Source organism: Hesperophylax consimilis, chromosome 18 (genome assembly GCF_061612785.1).
Source record: "Hesperophylax consimilis isolate HC1 chromosome 18, BYU_Hcon_1.0, whole genome shotgun sequence".
NCBI classification, from domain to species: domain Eukaryota; kingdom Metazoa; phylum Arthropoda; class Insecta; order Trichoptera; family Limnephilidae; genus Hesperophylax; species Hesperophylax consimilis.
The window spans coordinates 19433559-19453284 of record NC_142853.1 but is presented as its reverse complement, the minus strand read 5'-3'; the positions used below and the strand labels follow the sequence as shown (position 1 = coordinate 19453284).

Here is a 19726-nt window from a genome sequence, read left to right as displayed (position 1 = left end):
ATTAAGTGAATATTTAAGTTTTGTGAAAGTTCTGTTACTATTCAAGTACTGTGAAATACCAGGGCCATGATGTAATAGTAACAGAACTTAACATAATGTAACTTTCGGTATGAAAATTGATGAATTAGTCAAATTTTGTGAAACAACCCTGTTCTGCGAGGGATTTCGCTCTCGACTAGGCTGAAGGTTGTGGATTCAAGACCCAGCGTGCGCAAGTAATTTTTTTTACTGTATTAATTTGTGCAAGTTCATAATTAGTTCATTAAAATGATATCGGCCAGGTGTAAGACCAACGTTCACAATTGAAACGTTGCTTGAAATGGCTTTAGTTTGGTGACCAGATTTAAATAGCCAGGTACTCCTCCAACTTCCTCTTCCTCATTTTCTTCCCTTTCCCACTGTCTTCAGCCTCCCAACATACTCTAATTGGGGATGCCATAGTCTCACTGGCTTTACATGGTTGGGGATATTTTTGACTCTAATGCTCGTGATTCACAAAAAACAACTTATTAATAAAGTCTTTAAAACAAAAACAAAAAATAGCAAAACCAAGCAACGTCTAAATGAAGTCGGTGGAAGTTGTTATTTTCAGGAAAATACCTTTCAATTTTTTAGATAAAGGAATAAATGTATCAGGAGAATACGTTGAGATCAATTTGCATTTTCTTCCGATTGGATTCATCAACTTCCCATGGACTATTATAAATTCATCGATTTGGTGGTCGGTTATCGTTATTTTCATTCCAAGTTTAAGGACCTTACTTGCTAATTAAACTACTAATGTAATTAAAATGTAGTGCAAATAATATGGCATCGTAATATATTAAATAAAATATTCCTCAATAAACGAGTGCCATCCAAAAAGTAAGGTTACAAAGGCTCTGGAGGCCGGGAGAATTTTTTCGTTTCGAAGTTGGTGCACTTGGCGTGTAGGGAGGATACTAAAGGTCAGTTAAAATATGACATAGGCCCTGAGGGAAATTATTTTCCTCAGAGCATCCTGTGTGAGGTTAGTGTAAAATCATTTTTTTAAAATACAGGAGTTGTGCAATGCAATGCATTCCATGTTTGAAAGTTATAAAACAGACAAAAAATACAGTGTGTGGCAAGCCTACGCACGACGGAAGTGAAACTTTTAGTATTCTTCTCTCTCTCTTTTCATTTCATTCTCTCTACACGCTTCGGTTGTAGGCACGACATCCCTACATCATATTTCACTGTTAGTATAATCTCGCCAATATTTTAAACAATCCTATCATGCTATTACAACAACAATACTATTTTGTGAGATATTTATCCACTCTTCTTGGTTATGTTTACCTTACGTTAATGTCATCACTGTGTGAATCAGACTCTCTTCTTCTTTAGTGATTTTCATGGGATATTTCCTCTTGTGCCACGAATGTTTTTCTCACTTTTATCTCGTCACTACTCATTTTTGACACTAAAACTCTGTTCCAAATCGAATAAACCACAATCAATTACGTATTTCACTCGCATTACACTCACCGCGCAGTACACGAAGCAAGCAGCTGATGCCTGGCGTGGCGTCGTTGGCTAGAGAGAGAGGAAAAGAGAGAAGAGAGAGAGAGAACGTTCGTCAGTGGCTCCCTCACCTCAGTAAGCGACTACGGTGAGAGAGCGACAGTGAACGGTGAGCGGTGTACGGGACCCCCACCACCAAATGATCACGGTTTTCGTAACGGTCATGAGTCGGTTTTACTCCGGTCCTCGAAAATGCATGACGCGCGTAAAGAAGTTTCACTTCAATAAAAACTCAAAAGGATTGAAAAAATATTAATTATAAATCATGCAAACAGTCGTTTTTGGATTAAATTATTTGATTTCTCATGTCACTAGAGGGCCGTGAGGGGGGACTCACAGTGATGATGGTATTCTTGGATTGGCGTTGTCTGCGCTATAAGCTTCCCGTGCCCAGTTTAATACACACTTCAAAACTTTTTTTACTCACAATTGAATGTACAACATGCTCATGAAAGTTTTTAATTCTGTTAATTCAGTATTCTCCGAGGGATACATACAGTAGTTTATCGAATCAGTGCAGTTTCTAACAACACCAAAGATGTTGATATAATTGAATTACTAATGCAGTTTAGAAAGTCGCGTTAGTTTTCGGAGAAAAAGAGACCTAATTAAAATATATATATATAGATCGCCTCATTAAAAAACACCTTCTTGCCTTCAGAGACCATCCCAGTTGAAAATGTATTTATATTTGAAATCAAACACCGTGACTTTTAAACGAACAATATTTACACACAAAACAGTGTGTAATTTTAAAGGCCAAAATTTTTATAATAATCTACCAAAAGCCGCAACGGAAGTCACAAGTCTTGGCACTTTTCGTATGATATGTGCTATAAATTTTATGTTTTGCCTACGAATTTACTTATTTTGGTCACCTCAAACCAATTTCACTTTATTTTGTAAACTGATGTAACTCTAATTCGTTAACAGTATTTTATTTTATATAATTTTCCTACTAGAAGTATGAAAAAAATGCATTCATCTAAATAAAAGTCCAAACACAAAAATAAACAGACACGACGCGGGTAAGTTAACAGTTTTAACAGTTCTTGGTATCCGGTACTTAGCGGCTATACCAAAACTAAACGCCGAAAAACACATTCATTTAACTTATCACTATACTGACACTCCGGTGCGAAGAGGATTAACGTGCGCAACATGATATCACTTCTACTTACATAAACACACACTTCACCACAATCTACACTTCTACCCTTATGATGGAGACTGCAATGCTGTCCAAAGCGTTGTCTAAATAAGAAAGAATAATAATAATAACATAATAAACGAAAAATTACTAGTACTTAGTACTTTGGCCGTAAAAATCTCAAATCACACCTACAGAATATACCTACATACATAATGAGCGCCTATATGCATAATGAAAGGTTGAAAAAATCATTTAATATTTTTAAGGTTTGGTAAATATACCGTGGTAGTGGAATTTCAAAATATAGTTGCAAAAAAGGACGTATTACGGAGCGCAATTTTTTTTTCAAACTTCCATGCATAAAATAGTAACCAAATTCGTGAACCCAGAACTCAATAGTTTTGCTGCTTCAGAACAACACTTTTTTTACCTCCAATTAGTCCAATTCAATCTCCGATGCTCTAGCGCCGAACGACCAGAAACTACTGATTCCGAGTCACTCGCAAGATAATAATGAAAAATGTTTCGACGAAATATTTATACGCAATAGCGCCTCTACGGTTATCCTGTGATTTTTCACAGGAATGCGCTAGATATTAGTATTTTCAATTATGCAAGAATTAGTCCACATCCGATAATATGTCCATAGAAACAAAGTTAACAAACTCAACAGTCTCTAGTACCACTACACAACATTATAATTAATAATAGTACTCGCAGATGAGCTTGGAAGACCTTAAAGCACTTGTCTCATTAAAACATAGTGTCACCACGTTGTTTTAATGTATTTTGTCCTCTCCTCTATGAATTTCTAATACATTTATACTCGGGAAGCTGTCACACAAATCTAGAGCTTTAATCTTTGAGCAGCCTGTTCTGTAGTGCTGTTTCAATTCTGGGGATAACCCTTTGTCTCTTCAAATGGTCACTCGCTGCAAGCGTTTTAGTGTCCATTTCAATTCGCAAAATGGCTTATTTGGGTCAGCTGCCCGTTATAGAGCCAAGCACGTCTACTCTGGATTCTGAATTCAACAAAACTATAAATTGGCTGCAAAATAAAATCCACCCCCTTCCCTTCTAGCAAATTTAAGGCACCGCGAAAATGTGCATCAAACTGCGGAATGTTTCTATTTTATTACGCATTTTAATCATTTGTTTCTTTATTTGTGGTATGCCATGGAAGCGGTAATGGTTTGAATAGGTTTAAATATTAATGGACAGAGGGAGTTGGACAGTTTGCGTCAGATTGTATGCGAAAGAACTTAGCTGGTTTGTGTTAGGTGGTGGATAAAATACAAAAGACGCTAGGTGATGAATATATTACTTATTTCACTTCCGCTTTCTTTGTTATGATATTTCATATAAATAGAGTGTTTTATGTCACTGTGTGAATTGCTGTTAGAAAAAAATAATAACATACTCATTTTAAAAAGTCTAGATAAATGGGGTTAGGTTTTATAGGGTAGGATTTTTTAACTTATTTAAATTTTGAGAACCCGTTAAAATTCTACCGTTTTCTGTGTTTGAAATTTTTGTATGGTTGTACATAAAGCAGAACGAATAAGCTTACCACTAAGCCACGCAGGATATGAAATTGATAGATTGAAATAAATTTATTTATGTGCACGTAAATAGTGACACGGGACATGTCAATAATAATTTATCATTATAATTGAATTTAAAATCTAGATAATTGTTAAGCTGTCATATTAAGCATGACGTAGAAACCGCACAAGAGCCCCAACTGCTCCCAACCGTCTGGAGCTAGTGAGCAGTGGCAATCCCAATTGGGTTATGTTGTGAGGATAGTGGGGAGAGGAAGAAGGTAGGAGGAATAGCAAGGTGGGAAAGTGCCTGGCAATTCAGATTCCATCACTAGTATATTAAGCATTCCCGTTATTTATAACGAATTCCATAGTTTGTAACTAGTTTCCAAATAAACAGTGGATCTCAATCTTTGTTCATAAGTCTAATAACTTCGGTATTAAATAAACAACCCGCAATTTAAAAACTCCTCCTATCTCATTTTCAGAGGGCTTTACGAGCTTTCACGCCTAATGAATAAAAAAACAGGCTCACATAAATAAATGCGGTTATGATGAAAAGTTGGCAATGCCGAACAACAAAATGCACTGTTGCTGCAGCAAAATAAATCAATTTTTATTTTTTGTTGTTTAGTGATTACTGCACAAGCTTCCCAACTGCCCGTTGGTTGACAATCTTCTCTCCCAGATTTGAGAATTGAGAAAAAGGAATATTGGGAAGTACTTTGTTGATCAGGCATGACCACTAAACACGGATAAAGCTATTTCTTGAAATAATCAACGCTTTCTTGCTGGCAACGTTTTAATTTTAAATTATTGTTTTCACCAGGATGCGATACTATTTTAAAAACTGTTCACCTTCTCACTTTAAGGCGATGCAATACGTCGTGTAGTATTTTAAATTGAGCCGCTATCAATAACAACCCTTACGTAGATGGCGATAAGGTTTAAATTCCCGCTTAACACCATCCGCCTGTTTTGATTTATGCAAGAAAAAAACATAACCAAAAAGTTCCTTTTATTATATTTTGTGGATGTTCAGGCATAAATATTTATTTTTTTTTCGATCATTTTATAAATAATTTAATTTGCCACATTATACAATGAAATTTTTCCCGAAAATGGGTTTGTAAGTAGGAGATTTTGAACTTTAAAGCAGTTTTCATAGGACTTATACATTATTTTTTTCTGGGCTTATAAAAAGACTTATCTAAAAAATACTCGATTATTTCAAAGGCCAAAATGTATTCTACTCGCAGTATTTAATTCAAGCATCTGAAACATTTCTAAGCGACCAAATTTTCAAACCAAAAACAAATGATTTTGCATTACTATGTATGGCATCGCCTTATGTAAAGGGAACCAGTTTCAGCAGAAATTATTGATCAGCTACTTCATCGACATTAACTATGTTGTTACATTTCTAGAAATTTTGTTTTTAAGTAGTTTTATTTTTGTTCTATGTTTTGTAACTAATGTTTTAAAACCTCCGTATCATTAACTTGCTTTTTTAAAAACAAATATTTGTAAACAAATTATTAGATGTCGCTGGGTGGGGGTAGTGAGGGTGGAAAGTTGGAGGGTGGAATTAAAATAAGGAAACATGAATAGAAAATTAGGCTTCACATGCTACATTAGGTACTTGTTTTTTTTAATACATTCAACTTTTCTGTTGTATTGGTCGGTATTTCTTTCACAGTTGTAATGAGTTCTGTGATTTGACTTCTTTCAAAAGAAGATGGTTTAATCTTGCTTTTTAATATTATTTTAGAATTTTTATATATATTTTCTTTGCAATTTTTTATTTTTATCGTTCAATTTAGTTTTAGTTCTTGTTATGGTGTTTAATTTTTGTGTGTTTAAACATTGTTTTTATTTGTTTATGCAATTATTATTCTTTTTGTTTGTTTTTTTTTTTTATAGTGAATACCTCACAAGAGTCCCAACTGCTCCCGTCTGGAGCCAGTGAGACTATGGCATCCCCAATTGGGGGATGTTGTGAGGCTGAAGGTAAGTGGGGAAGGGAGAGAGAGGAAGGTGGGGAAGTACCTGGCTATTCAGATCTAGTCACTAAACACGGCTAAAGCCATTTGGAGCAACGTTTCAATTCTGAATGGTGGTCTTACACCAGGGCGATACTGGTAGTATCTTCCACTCTGGAACGTGCCGCAAATATACTATATATTATTTTGATTTTAATTAATTAATTGTGAAATAACACAAATTAATCAAATAAAATTTATTTGCGCACGCCGGGTTCGAACCCGCGACCTTCGGAATGGCAGTCCAATGCGTTACCACTGGACTATGCCGGCCGTCCGTTGTTTATACAATTATTATTATTTTTATTACACTGTAATACAGGCTATGACCGCCATGATACGGGCGTGAGCCTAGTATTCTGTAGGATGTATATAGTTGACGAGATAATGGAAATTAATTGAAATGTGATTTTTATATGAAATAAAATTATAATAATAGTCATTAGGAAATAAATATAAAATAATAAATACTTAAAAATTGGGTGCTATTATTTTATTTAAAAAATTCATTTTGGTAATTTTTTTAAAAGTTACAAAATTCCCAAAGCGGAAAATTTAATATGCATTAATATTAGCAACAACCGGAAAAAACGGAAAAAAACGGCTCACAACTAAACAATCGGAACAAACGAAACAAAACGGGAAAAAATTAGCACAAAACGGCAAAAAACAGCACAAAACATCACATAACGGCACAAAACGGCACAAATTAACACAAAACGGCACAAAACAGCACAAAACGGCACAAATTAACCAAAAAAGGACAAAACAGCACAAAATGGAACAAATTAACCAAGATCGGCACAAAACGGCACAAAACGGCACAAAATGGCACAAAACGACACAAAACTGCCCAAAACGGCAAAACTAGCACAAAGCGGAACAAATTAACACAGATCGGCACAAAAAAGCAAAAAACGGCACAAAAGGGCACAAAACGGAGCAAATTACCATAAAGCGGCACAAAATAGCACAAAACGGAACAAAACCGAACAAAATGGCACAAAACATAAAAAAAAACAGAATAAAATGGCATAAAACGCACACATTAGCACGAACGGCACAAAATGAAAATTAAACAGCACAAAACTGCACTAAACAGAACAAAACGGCACAAAGCGGCAGTAAATGGCACAAAATAGAGCAAAACTAAACGAAATAAAACGGCACGAAACGGAAAAAAAACAAAACGAAACAATCAGAACAAACGAAACAAAACGGGAAAAAATTAGCACAAAACGGCATAAAACAGCACAAAACAGCACAAAACTGCACGAAACGGCACAAATTAACACAAAAGAGACAAAACAAGACAAAACGGAACAAATTAGCACAGATCGGCACAAAACGACACAAAACGGCACAAATTAGCACAAAGCGGCACAAAACAACACAAATCGGCACGAAACGGCTCAAAAAACAAAAAACAGCACAAAAAGTCACAAATTAGCATAAAACGGCACAAAATAGCAAGAAATGACACAAAACCGAACAAAACGGCACAAAACATTAAAAAAAACTAAATAAAACGGCATAAAACGTACAAATTAGCACGAACGGCACAAAACGAAAATAAAACAGCGCAAAACTGCACTAAACAGCACAAAACGGCACAAAACGGCATAAAACAGCACAAAACAGCACAAAATGCACAAAACGGCAAAAATTAACAAAAAAGGGACAAAACAGCACAAGACGGAACAATTTAGCACAGATCGGCACAAAACGGCACAAATTAGCACAAAGCGGCACAAAACAGTACAAATCAGCTCGAAACAGTACAAAACGCCACAATTAGCACAAATCGGCACAAAACGGCACAAACAGCACAAAACGGCATAAAACAGCACAAAACAGCACAAAATTGCAAAAAAACGGCACATATTAACAAAAAAGGGGACAAAACAGCAGAAAACGGAACAAATTAGCACAGATCGGCACAAAACGGCACAATACGGCACAAATTAGCACAAATCGGCACAAAACAGCACAAATCGGCACGAAACGGCACAAAAAAGCAAAAAACAGCACAAAACGGCACAAATTAGCATAAAGCGGCACAAAATAGCACACAATGACACAAAACCGAACAAAACGGCACAAAACATAAAAAAAACTAAACAAAACGGCATAAAACGTAAAAATTAGCACGAACGGCACAAAATGAAAATAAAACAGCACAAAACTGCACTAAACAGCATAAAATGGTACCAAACGGCATAAAACAGCACAAAACAGTACAAAACTGCACAACACGGCACAAATTAACACAAAAAGGGACAAAACAGCACAAAACGGAAGAAATTTGCACAGATCGACACAAGACGCCACAAAACGGCACAAAATGTCACAAAACGGCACTAATTTACACGAAACAGCACAAAACAGCACAAAACGCCACAATTAGCACAAATCGGCACAATACGGCACAAATTAACAAAAAAAGGGACAAAACAGCACAAAACGGAACAAATTAGCACAGATCGGCACAAAACGGCAAAAAACGGCACAAAACGGCACAAATTAGCACAAAGCGGAACAAACAGCATAAATCGGCACGAAACGGCACAAAAAAGCAAAAAACAGCACAATACAGCACCAAACGCCACAAATTAGCACAAATCGGCACAAAATGGCACAAACGGCACAAAATGGCATAAACCAGCACAAAACAGCACAAAACTGCACAAAACAGCACAAAACTGCACAAAACGGCACAAATTAACACAAAAAGGGACAAAACAGCACAAAACGGAACAAATTAGCACAGATCTGCACAAAACGGAACATAAAGGCACAAAACGGCACAAAACAGCCGAAAACTGCACAAATTAGCACAAAGCGGCACAAAACAGCACAAATCGGCACAAAACATTAAAAAACATAATTAAACTGCATAAAACATCACATAACGGCACAAAACGCCACAAATTAGCACAAATCGGCACAAAACGGCACAAACGGCACTAACCGGCATAAAACAGCACAAATTAACATAAAACAGCACAAAACAGCACAAAACGCTACAATTAGCACAAAACGGCATAAAACAGCACAAAACAGCACAAAACGGAACAAATTAGCACAGATCGGCACAAAACGGCTCAAATTAGCACATAGCGGCACAAAACGGTACAAATCAGCTCGAAACAGTACAAAACGCCACAATTAGCACAAATCGGCACAAAACGGCACAAACAGCACAAAACGGCATAAAACAGCACAAAACAGCACAAAATTGCAAAAAAACGGCACATATTAACAAAAAAGGGGACAAAACAGCAGAAAACGGAACAAATTAGCACAGATCGGCACAAAACGGCACAATACGGCACAAATTAGCACAAATCGGCACAAAACAGCACAAATCGGCACGAAACGGCACAAAAAAGCAAAAAACAGCACAAAACGGCACAAATTAGCATAAAGCGGCACAAAATAGCACACAATGACACAAAACCGAACAAAACGGCACAAAACATAAAAAAAACTAAACAAAACGGCATAAAACGTAAAAATTAGCACGAACGGCACAAAATGAAAATAAAACAGCACAAAACTGCACTAAACAGCATAAAATGGTACCAAACGGCATAAAACAGCACAAAACAGTACAAAACTGCACAACACGGCACAAATTAACACAAAAAGGGACAAAACAGCACAAAACGGAAGAAATTTGCACAGATCGACACAAGACGCCACAAAACGGCACAAAATGTCACAAAACGGCACTAATTTACACGAAACAGCACAAAACAGCACAAAACGCCACAATTAGCACAAATCGGCACAATACGGCACAAATTAACAAAAAAAGGGACAAAACAGCACAAAACGGAACAAATTAGCACAGATCGGCACAAAACGGCAAAAAACGGCACAAAACGGCACAAATTAGCACAAAGCGGAACAAACAGCATAAATCGGCACGAAACGGCACAAAAAAGCAAAAAACAGCACAATACAGCACCAAACGCCACAAATTAGCACAAATCGGCACAAAATGGCACAAACGGCACAAAATGGCATAAACCAGCACAAAACAGCACAAAACTGCACAAAACAGCACAAAACTGCACAAAACGGCACAAATTAACACAAAAAGGGACAAAACAGCACAAAACGGAACAAATTAGCACAGATCTGCACAAAACGGAACATAAAGGCACAAAACGGCACAAAACAGCCGAAAACTGCACAAATTAGCACAAAGCGGCACAAAACAGCACAAATCGGCACAAAACATTAAAAAACATAATTAAACTGCATAAAACATCACATAACGGCACAAAACGCCACAAATTAGCACAAATCGGCACAAAACGGCACAAACGGCACTAACCGGCATAAAACAGCACAAATTAACATAAAACAGCACAAAACAGCACAAAACGCTACAATTAGCACAAAACGGCATAAAACAGCACAAAACAGCACAAAACGGAACAAATTAGCACAGATCGGCACAAAACGGCTCAAATTAGCACATAGCGGCACAAAACGGTACAAATCGGCATGAAACGGCACAAAAAAACAATAAAAAACACAAAACGGCACAAATTAGCATAGAGCGGCACAAATTTGTACAAAACGGAACAAAAAGGCACTAAATGACTTCAGACAGCACATAAAGACACAAAACATCAAAAAACGGCACAAAATAGCACGAAACGGCACAAACAGCACATAACGGCACAAAACAGCACATAACGGCACAAAATTGCACAAAGCGGCACAAAATTTTACAAATCAAAACGAAACAAAACGAAACAAACCGAAACAAACTGAAACAAAACGAAACAAACGAAACAAACGTAACAAACCAAAACAAACCGAAAAAAACTGAAAAAAAACGAAACAAACCAGATACTAAAACTAAAATAAAATATGAAGGGTGTATTATTATATGTACACTAGCCCAGGTAGTTAATTTTTAGTCAAGTATTTAGCAGTATCACGTAAATCGTGATCGATGTAATTTTTCATTTCATAGAAATTACATAATTTAATATTATTTTGCTTGAAATATTTCAATACTTCTTCAGCATCTAATGCTGACGATTCAGTATCAATTGCTTAAATTTTTGAAGGCTTTTTGTTAATAGTAAATGAATAGCGGCTGATGATTGATTGCAATGACATAAATTCACGTAATCATTTTATTGAAGTATTTTGAATCGAAAATCAATTTGTACCATATCTCAAAGTGAAAAACTTAAAAGAAAGAAATCTGAAGGGTTCTTAAACACTTTGGATTTATTTAACATTTCTTTAATCATTCCTTCCCCATTAATAAAGAAGGCACAATGCAGCCGACGGAAATGAGATTAAAAATTCAAGTCGGGGGAGGCTGGGGCGAGTGGCATCCCTTCCAAGAATATTAACGCGAAATATTCCCTCTTACCCCACGGACAATTCCGAAGCTGCCCTACTTCCCCTTTCGATATGACTGAGAGCGTGACGGCGGACACGGTGCGTAGACTGCGTTCGGTATACGTGTAGGAACCAAAAGAAAAAAACATTATAATATTAAATTGGTTTTAAAATATTTCGCACTCCTGCTTCTAAACGCCGAAGTCATTTTTTTTTATATAAGCTCAGTTTTTTTAAATTTTATTTTGAATTTATTATTTGTTTTCATATTGTACTTTTATTCAATATTATTAAATTGTAAAATTGGACCACATTGTAATAAAATGTTTTAAAATATATAAAGTATTGTACCTCTGTACGATTTTTAAATTTCACCATCTTTACCGTCAGGAATTTTTAGTTAAATGTCAACTATTTGAAGCTCGCAAAATAATTAGCATCATGAGCTATGAGTTAGTAAAAGGGCTTTTTATTACCATGACCTTTTTATGCTGATAACCTCCAATTTGAAATCTTGTCAGTAATATATAGTATAACCGTTTTATGAAGAACATCGAGAAATAAATAAGTTAATCTGAATGTGTTACATCCCTTACGAAAAATTGAATTCCACAAGGAAATAATGCAAGATTCTATTCAGAATATTTGCACAGGGAGCAATTGTTTTTTGTCGTGCTAAATAAATAACTCAAAATAAATCCATAATATGGGTACATTATATTGTTAAAAAAAATATGCTACCTAATTTAAGCATCGCCTGCAACTGTGATAAAAATTACGTCTACCGTTCCCCTGTTAAAAGTGGTCAAAAATACTGTAAAAATTAAATTAGTTTTTCACAACACAATTCAACTTTTAGCGGATATAAGCTTATAAGAAAGAACGTGAGATATTATTTAAAATAACCCGTCAACGCAAATCGAACTGACTCTATAAATATATCGCACAAATTCGTAGATAGTGAATACTCTGAAAACATCTTGCATTGAAAATTTCCTTGGGTCGCAGCAGCCCAGTACCAGGTTCCTACTGCGCAGCTGAATACGTCTTTTGATGAAAGCTATTTGAGGAGAATTCCCCGAAGATTTCCCTTTTCTATTCACATAGTCACTTTGGAATATTACTTCTTCAGATATTTGCATTGATAGATGGAGGATCTGAATTTGTATTGTATATAAGTGGGTTCTCTCGACAACTTCAATTGAATGAAATATTATTTCTTGGTTGTGTCGCGTTTATAAATGACAATAAACTTTGTGATACTAACTTATTAATTTTATGTATTTGTGTGTCATTTTACGATTGTAAAAATTAAGATATTGTATGGTTTTTGCACTTCTATCTGGAGTCAGAGATAAGATCAGAATCACATAGTGAAATACCACTTTTCTGAATTGAAACGTTGCATGAAATGGTTTTAGCCATGTTTGGTGAATAGATTTGAAAGGCCAGGTTCTTCTCAACCATTATCATCCTCCTCCATATCTCCTTCCATTACCCACTCCCCTTCCTTCTTACCTCAATAGGGGATACCAGAGTCCCCACATTGGCTCTGGACAGTTGGGAGTAATTGGAACCTTTCTGACCTTTCTTTCTGATGTATACTTCCTCTCCCCACTTCCTTTAGCCTCACAACGCCCCCCTCCCAAATTGGAGAAGCAAAAGCTCCTCTAGTCTTGGTCAGTTGGGACTCTTGTGCAGTTATCACAAAAAAACATACATAGGAAGCTTGTTGATATCTCATCAACTTTCTACCATTTTTTTCTACTACCGTAATTTGAAAAGCTCCTATCTCTTTTACTAGCTATAATCCCCGTAACAACATAACTAATGGACATTCCCATTTCAAAGCAAATCAATCTCCCGAGGAGAAGTTTCAGTTTTCTAAAACAAAATAATATTACTTGTATCAACGACATGAAAATGCTTTTAAAGAAGTAACCAGCAAGTTTGTGCGGTGGAAATCGTATTTACTGAAAATTGAAAAATATATTTTTTTATTTTAATTCCATTGCCGACAACCCGAGATTAGAAAAATATTAATAATAATAGCTTTTCGTAAGCGATAAATCAGGAATAACTCGGTTAGATGGTTTTTTTTTCACGTGATCTCTGAGAGATCAGATTTTCATATATTACTCACTCTACCCTAAAACCTCATTTAATCTTTATTATTTGTGCGTTAAAATTAATTAGGTTACTGCATAACCTCCAAAACAAAAGACTTCTTCAGAAGTGAAAACAAAAACTAAAATAAAAAATCCTGAAAAAAAAACACTTCAATGTTCACAAATTCAATGTGAAAACACATGCTAAATTTTATTACACTACTTGCTATTCTGGGATATAATATCAAGTTTTTTTTCCTTATCGCTGTGAGAAAACATGGAATGAGAAAAACATGGCCTAGAGAGCAAAACAGATTATAAGCGACCATGGAAATCTACAAAAACAAGTCATAAAACGCCTGTGTCTCAAACTTCTTCAAAACAGATCACGAGCTAATTTATAATATTTTTTGCGAATGGAAAGGCTTTCACGTAGCAAGTAATATGTTCGGAGAACTGTCTGTATTTATCAGTGGATCTCGGAGCATTTTGGAATTGCAAAAGTTTTAAGACTTTATCGGGACTCATCAATCATTCTTTCGCAAATGCCATATTGGTGCCTTATCAGAAAATTAAGTACAAATTTCTCAGTTACAGATACTTGACTGGCTTCAATACTCGGTAGACTGCAGTAGCGGTTCGGGCAATGGGGCAGGGGAAGCTGTGCCTCCTCTAAAAATGAAAATAGTAAAAGAAAAGATACTGTATTCATATATCAAAAATACAGAATAAGGAAGTCTAAGTTACTTCAATTGAAATTCTATCATCGCATGCCGCTTGACATAGTATAAGGTACAATACTGTACAATATTTCAGGAGGCAAGCGTAAGGCCCGCCTCTGATTCCATACAGGCGGATGGGGAAGTTACGTGGTTAGGCCTTAGTCGTAAGTCCCTAGATATAAGTATTAGGGTTCCATGATAACTCAACACAGTGACAATTCAACACGCTTTTAAAAAATGATATAAAGTCATTAGAAAGGATGAAAAAAAATAAACCTAACCTAACCTACTAAACCCAGTTAATAGTTTTTGTTTCATCACTTTCCATGACTTTATATAACTTTTTAAAGATGTGATGAATTATCATTGTGATTATTTATCCGGTCACCAAGTCTTAGATGTAAGTCACTCGTTTTTATTTATTTATTTATTTATTATTGGATAATTTGTATAGCGCCGCTTTTGTGAGATATCACCTCAGGGGCGCTTTACAGTTGATGCAGGTATTACAGAAAGTATGAATATTACAAAAATAGAGTGAAGTTAAGTTAAGTAAAATGAAGTATAGGAACAGGTGACACGAAGATAGAAGATGGAGACTCTGCAGCCAGAATCCTAGGTGGTGAAGAAACTGTGCCAGCTGCTGCAGCGAAAGAGTCCACCGCGTCCACCAACAGTGCCAGCACGAGGTTCGTCATCCGTCCAGGTATGTGTCTGCTTCTAATAAAGCGCTGACACACTATCCTCTCACAGATACCAGACCTTGGCAGCACCGCTGAGACGTTCTACGAAGATAGAAGATGGAGGCTCTGCAGCAAGAATCCTAAGTGGTGAAGGAACTTAGTAGTTACTAGTAGTTTTTACTTAGTAGTTATAATCTTTAGTTGTAAGTCATTAAAAATAACTATTAGATGTAAGTCACTAGTTATTATGAATCCTAATTGTAAGCCAGCTGTATTTATTATTCAATACTTATATTTGTACAGCGCCCTTGCGATGCTATATAAATCATCGAAATATTATTATTATATACATTTTTTAATGATAAACTAATGTTTATAAGACAAGGTTTTTATCATCAGACATCAGAAGGCGCGGGTTCTTCTCGGGTTCCGGCATTTAGTTTTACTCGGGAGATATTTTTACGTTATAGTGATATTACAGCCGACTAATTATTTATTTATTTTATTTGAATTTGACACAAGTATTTCATAATGTGATCACGCCATGAACCAGATATGTTGGGTGTACCAGATTTCTTATTCCATTAACTGGCTCGTCATAATCGTATTTTCTCTCAGCAAATTTAATCAATCCTAGATATAAAATGCTGGAGAACAAATTTATTTTTTGAATTGCTTAATGAATTTATTTACTAACTAGCGCTGGCTCGTGAAAAATCACGAGATATTATAATTGCAAGATTTGTGAAGCTGAAAGAATTAATTTATAAGAAATTTTTGCCTTTTAAAATAAGAATGTTAGTAATCTTAAAAATTACGAATTAGATTCGTAATAATTCCAAAGAATTATTCCATCCAATGAAATTATAAACATACAAGACACGTTATATTCATACTAATCGAATGAAAAACGTAGTTCTGCCGAATATGCGTGTACGAATTAAATAGCTACATGAACTGCCAGCTAAAATATGCCCACTGGACCTAGTTTCACTGTATCAATTCATTTATGCATCTTTTAAGCATTTGAACTAACATTTTGAATAACACATAAAATATTATTTACAGGAAAATAATTTTGGTGCCTAATTTATTGCTAGTAATTTTACAATAAAACGAAAATAATTGAAAAGAATGGAATATTTTTTAAAATAAATACAAACATTCCCAGGTTACGAATAACCTCAAAATATTAGAAAATCTCCTACTACCATCACAGTGAGCGGAAAATGTTGCTTGTGTCGTGATGGAGGACTTAGCCAGCTGAGGAATTGAATACACTACGCTTGGGTGGGACTCAGACGCGATGCCTACTCAGCTCTGACTGACCGATCCATGTTACGTAATATTACATAAAAAAATCACATTACTTATCCATGCACCGACAGCCGAAATTTGTATGTTTAAAAATAATTTAACTAATTTTATTGTAATATTTACGTACTTTTGAAGCTTTAAATATTATGAAATTATGTCACTAGTTACTAATTTCATTATTTGATTACCATATTTACAAGGTTTAGCAATTTGCATAATTGTCATAGGTAAATTGTCGTGATGAAGGACTTAGTTGTAGGTAGAGGATGTAATGAATTAAAAATATTTAGTCCAAGAGATTTATAGGTGATATGTATGCATCATATATATGCATCCTCTAATATGTATCCTTTAACATCATATCCTCTCTGATATGTATGCAACCTTTGAATTGAATATGTTTAAGTGTTCGATTATGTGCTGAGATGAAACTAGAATCTATGCAACTTAAATTTACACTTGTTGCTCGATGTAATATTTTCCTAGGCATTATTTTTGTTAGCAGCTTGCGTCACCGAGAGAAAGTTGATTTGATAAATTACGGCGAAGTAATAATTGGACTTGTTTGCAATAAATTGGATCAAGTCTTGTAATTCAACGAATCATGTTTATTTTCTTTGTAAGTAACTTCACCGGGGGCGTAGCTCAGATGGTAGAGCGCTCGCTTAGCATGTGAGAGGTACCGGGATCGATACCCGGCGCCTCCAAACGATTTTTTTTTCTCAGGAATATATATTTTTAATGAGTTATTCAATCATAATTTCGGCGTACCATTGAGATTATGAAGACATTATTTGGAGTAAAAAAAATTAATGAAATTTGGTCTTTGGTGATATTTTTTTGTTTTCTAAAAAAAAAAATTTACTTGTCGTCACTGGTCACACAATCGAGTAATCTCCAACCACTCACTATCCAATACCTAATTATTCTTAAGTTTTTAGTTGGAAACTCAAAAATGTCACAGGAGGCCAAAATTAAAAACTTTTACTCCAAATAATATCAGGAATCACTTGTTAACTTAAGTCAAGTGTGTTCTCTAACGTTCCGTTAAATAATATTAAAGAATTTTTACGTCGTTTCATATTTTTTAATGCTTATAATTTTTGTATCAATCAATAAATATATTATTTATTATAATATAACTCTTGAGAGAAGGAACTCAGCTGTAGTCAATATATTGGTAGCTTACATACAGTGTGTTATGTTATACAATGTATTAGAAACATGTCAATTTAAATTGAGTGTCCAGTGGGCGCTACCCGGCTTTTTAACCTCTCGGGCCTAGAAAAAATAATATAATACCATTTATACAAATATTTCTGCCTGATATTCAATTTCAAATAGATTCGCTGATTTTGAACGCAGCCCGAACGTAGAAATACTGTTTTTGAAAAAGTAGATGAAAGATCCTTTCAGATTTTTTCAATTTATAATAATAAAACGTTGAATGCAAATATTGCTTAAGTTTTTAAAATTGCTTAGCGATGTTGTTTGTAAACTGGATGTATCACTTTATAAGAAAAGAAAAACACCTTTAATGACATAAATGTATTTTAAAGGTTGTTCACCTCCCTTTTTAAAAATAATTATATCAAAAATTTGCAGTCCTTGACCGGGTGAATGCTTGGAGTCCTCCGTGTAAGTTTTAAAATTATACAGGAGTGTATGGTAAGCTTTTAAATCAAAATAGAAAACATGGTTTTCTCGATTTCTTAATCTGTTCATCTTATAATGTTCGACCTCAATAAAACAAGATAGATTGAGTTTACAAGGACGTGTCATTCTGTGTCAGATATTACTTTCTTTCTCACTGAAGAATAGAAAAAATCTTGTTCATGGCTCCAAAGCTCATGATAGAAACAATTTTATGGCCTGTAAATTTTTGCTGAATTTTTTTAGGTAGGATGAATCGGCAGTGCATTTTGTGGTACTGTGGTTTACTAAACAGTATATTATAAAAATGTTTTGCTGCGTTGATAGATTAAATGTCTTTGTATTGAACTAAAACAATAATAATAAATCAATTTTTATTTTCATATATTTCCGGAAACAAGAAAATTTCAGTAAACGTCAACAGTTTTCTCACCATAAACTAAACTCCATCTCACGGTAAGGATGGGAAGAATTTTAATTTTGAAATATAAGAACGTGGAAGAAATAAGAAGAAAATGTATGTTCTGGGTAGTTTGGAGTCACTGAAAGAACTAACCGATGGAACTTTCTTATGGGCGTTCCCAAAGTGAGCCAACTTAAACTTATTCCGCTAAAATATTCTTTAAAAATTTTGAAGTATCGAAATTGTTGATAGAATTTTAAATTTATTCAATATTTATTAATTTTCTTTCAAATTGGTGTAGATTTGACCAGTTAGTTGTTCGAGCGGTTCGTGTCGTTAGGTTACCACCCAAGGCATCGTGGGTTTAAACGTGTGTCAGCTCATTGAAAAAAAAAAGCTGAAATAACAAAAAAAATTCTTCTTAATATGTTGTAAGTGGTCGAATTTAATGTTGCCAGGTCATTCGGAATCTAAGAACGTTTTTCTTTATTTTATAAAAAATAGTATCTAGTAGTCTAGGTCACGCACGGAGAAAAATTAGTATCGGTAATGTTTTAAGAATCTCTTCAAATTATTGGTAATCCAGTTGAAATGGGATTGCAGGCCATTTCCTGATAAACTTTTAGTAAATTCCTAGTATGGCGGAACCCGTTTTCATGCTCCTGTATTTACCTTCATAATAATATATAATAACGAAACGCGAAAATATTAGGATTTTTATGATTTCGCATCCGACATCGTCATAATGTATTCGTATTTTACTAAGAGTTTATCAGGAAATCTATTCATTCATTCATGCATCTCGACGTTAGATGCGATACCTATTTCACAATTCCAGGGTTTTTATGTTCAGTGGTTGGAGGTCGTAGAGGGATGTATGTTGTAGCGTTTTATGTTGTACGTGTGTGTTTGCGTGACGCGTTACGTACCGCAGGACGATTTCTCAGGAAGACGGAGTGCCCGTCAGCGACATGTTGGCCGCGGTTCCAACATGTGGAAAATTAACTAATAAACGGCCCAAACTCTAAAAAATGTGAAGATACGGTGGGCCTTCTGTTAGCAGACTGAACGTTTCGATTTTTTTAAATGTTAATTAAAAGAGTTGAAATTATGTGTCAAATGACGATTAAGTTAGCTAAAAATATAAAAATATCTGGTAACCTTATTCAAGTGAATGCCA

At 35.0% G+C, this 19726-nt stretch overlaps 1 non-coding gene across 1 annotated transcript; it reads left to right on the top strand.

Moving 5' to 3' along the window:
• Window positions 1–17124: 17124 nt before the first annotated feature.
• Window positions 17125–17197, top strand: TRNAA-AGC (transfer RNA alanine (anticodon AGC)). The gene has a single exon. It is a non-coding gene; the product is annotated as a tRNA-Ala (tRNA).
• Window positions 17198–19726: the final 2529 nt, after the last annotated feature.